Genomic DNA, 3,158 nt, shown 5'->3' with positions numbered 1-3,158 from the left:
TACTGATGTGCAAGAGAGGTGGAAAGGCTGTTTCCTTAAGCCAGCACTATAAAATATTTTATTCTCAGTGAGATGCTGCCATTTCATAGTGGGTTTCTAACACTGTGTATAGTTCCATCCACACAGTGCCTTTACTTCCATCCATTTCTAATCTCTCTATCCAGTACAGAGGATTTGGAGCCTATCCCAGTAAGCGACGGACACAAGGCAGAATACACCCTGGACATAGCGCCAGTCCATCACAGGACAGACAGACACAAACACACACACACACCAGGGCCAGTTTTCCCATAAACCAATTAACTTACCAGTATGTTTTGGAGTGCGAGAGGGAGTCATATCACACATATGGAGAAAAACCATCTAACCTAGAGAGAACATGCAAACCCCACACACACAGGATGGCAGGAATTGAACCTAGGACCCCAGTGCTCCAAGATAGCAATGCTAACCACTTTGCCACCATTATAAATGGATGGATATCTTAGTTATCTTTCTAGTTCACAGGTTTGCATGCATAATTTAATTTTGAAAGCCACTGAGACATCAGGTACTACTGTTGTATTTACGAAAAAGAAACAAAAAAAAGCATACTAACAACTGTGCCATCCTACTTTTTAGTTAATACAATTTATTATTTATAAACAGTTAACATTGTTAGTAAAATATTTTGAATTATATTTAACCCTATTTTTTCTTTAGTTTTGTATTTAACTTATTATATGATAGTCAGATTTAATGTATATTTGAACAATGAAAATATATTTTTACAAGATGCGGGGGGAAACTGCAACAACTTATTACAGTGCTAAATTTAATATTATTGCTAATAGTTTATGCTAACACCTAACTTTCTTAATTAGATTTATTTAAAACAGTGAACTAAGTGTAACATACCATTCAGAAATACAATCGAGAATAGTTTTGTGGTGTTTGTATGGATGAAACGTTTCTAAAATGTATAACGTAACAAAATTAAAGACGATTAAAATCTGTAATCTTTCCACTTGTAATGTCATTAGACAGAACAAGAAGTTTCTGCTTTGTCTAAGGATGGTATCAAAAAGTAGTCTAAGTGGTGAGAAAGCTGTGCTTAATGATAATTAAGTGACTTAAAAGTAAAAAGAGATGGTTCATATTGCTTGATTAATTTTAAAAACTAAGTTATAAATGCAGACGCGATCGCTGCCATAAGCGCTCCAGGCAGTAGAACGTTCGTTCTGTACTGCTGAGCTCCGCGCCTCCTCCCTCTCTCGGTGCCGCGCCCCTCTCTGACGGAGCGCAGTGGGCGGTACGCTATTTTCAGAGCCTCTGATTGGGAAAAAAAGACCTGCTGATCAGTTTCACACACCAGGAAGAGAAAAGAATGGGATTTTTTCTCTTCGAAACGTGTGTTGTCTTTATGAAATTCGTGTATTTTAAACGTTTAATTAAGAAGTAAAAACCTTACAGCGTACACAAAGATTCTGAGCTGATCACGAGGAAGAAAAATCACCCATTTTCCGCGCATAAAAAGTGGTTTTTAACTCTCGAAACCTGTTTTTATATGTTTTAAAGTCGTGCAATGTCTAAGTTAAGCAGGAACACATCATTATATCTCATTTTTTATTTATTTAAAAAAAAAATTAAAAATCGTTTGCCCAGCCTACTATTAGGAGGCATTTACTCTTAAATATGTTACTGTTTTGGATTTCGACTTTAATTTTCCTGATACCAGTTTTTTACAAAAGTAAAGGCACACGGCACATGTGTGGCACATCACGTCCGAGTTTAGTGACAACTACTTCAGAGATTGTAAGATGGGTAGTTTCAGATCACTTTTTTTTAAAGGTTAAAGCAAACCCGAATACCTTTGCAAGAGACATTTCAGAATCCCAGTCAAATCCAGTACGATTGCTGGATCCCTCGAATTCGACTGAACTATAGCACAGATCTGCAGTCCACCATTAGAATACTGTGGGTGTGTTGTATAAGCCATTCCGCCCAAAATAGTTCTAAAACAGGAGATGCATCCTCGTTTAGGAAGGTGGTATAAAGTGAAATGGTCTGGGAAGAGTCCTACGTTTGAACAGTTCAAAATAGACGTAAAGGGGTATTTACGGACTCTTTCGAAATGTAAGAACAAGCTGTGCGGACCTTATCTTTATTTACCTTGTGTAATCGTTTTTCATAAAATGTAATTGTATTATAGCATGTGCCCCTGACGATTTTCTTGATACCATATATCTGCTCTTATTTGTATTGTATGTAGTTTTGTTGTTCAAATAAAACGTAAAAGACAAAACTTTCCGGATGCGGCTGCTGTAAAAATAAAATGACATCAAGGGTGCTGTACGCAGAGGTCTGAAACCTGCTCCACAGAAGACCTTTATCCAGAGGTGTTAAAGAAGTCGAGAACTCGCCATGAGAGCGGAAGCATCTCAGAAAAAGCAGGTGCAGTCGGTTCCACGGACATAACGCCACTAAGCCGGGTGACAAGCAAAACCCACCCGGCTTCCTTCGGGCAAGTAATGAGACAAAGAGACAGCACACGGCGGGTAGTGTGGCCGAGCGGTCTAAGGCGCTGGATTAAGGCTCCAGTCTCTTTGGGGGCGTGGGTTCGAATCCCACCGCTGCCAGGTGCTTCTGTTGAGACCTCCTTTCAGCTGGCTTCAGATGAAAGGGAGGGAACTACTTTTTGGCAGTCTCTCGAGAAACTAAGCAAAGTGTTTAAAGATACTTTCTCAGCTTGACATCAAGGCACAAAACAAAAACCTTCTTGCGTCCTCTCAACCCAAAAGCGCTTTGCCACTTTTTGCGTTATGCACGGAACGACGTCTGCCCAGATCACTTTTGTGTCAATGCAAATCGTAGTGTGCCCTCCGTTTTAATGTCGGCTGTGCTGGCGTGCTGCTTCTGTCTGTGAAACTTGAATGTTCTGCTTCTTCACACCGAATCGTTGGCGGGGGTTGAGCTTGTTAAATCTTTGTGCATAGCGCTCTTTTGGAAGTACTTTGTCCAAGTTCAAAAGCGATCGTGGGATTTACTTCATGCGTGCAAAAAGCATGCCTCGCACGACAGATTTAAATGGGGAATGGAGCCTGCTTCTTGCTGTTTTTCCTGTGGTTGCAGTTACAAAGTTGATCGTGCTTTCACATTCTGTTAACAGTATTCACTGG

The 3,158-nt window shown here is 40.0% G+C and overlaps 1 non-coding gene across 1 annotated transcript; it reads left to right on the top strand.

The window, feature by feature from the left end:
- Positions 1-2,536: 2,536 nt before the first annotated feature.
- trnal-aag (transfer RNA leucine (anticodon AAG)) lies at positions 2,537-2,618 on the top strand. The gene has a single exon. It is a non-coding gene; the product is annotated as a tRNA-Leu (tRNA).
- The last annotated feature ends 540 nt before the right edge of the window (positions 2,619-3,158 follow it).

The sequence above is a fragment of the Lepisosteus oculatus genome, chromosome 14 (assembly GCF_040954835.1).
Source record: "Lepisosteus oculatus isolate fLepOcu1 chromosome 14, fLepOcu1.hap2, whole genome shotgun sequence".
NCBI lineage: Eukaryota > Metazoa > Chordata > Actinopteri > Semionotiformes > Lepisosteidae > Lepisosteus > Lepisosteus oculatus.
The sequence above is the reverse complement of the archived record's forward strand: the minus strand, read 5'-3'. Positions and strand labels throughout refer to the sequence as shown.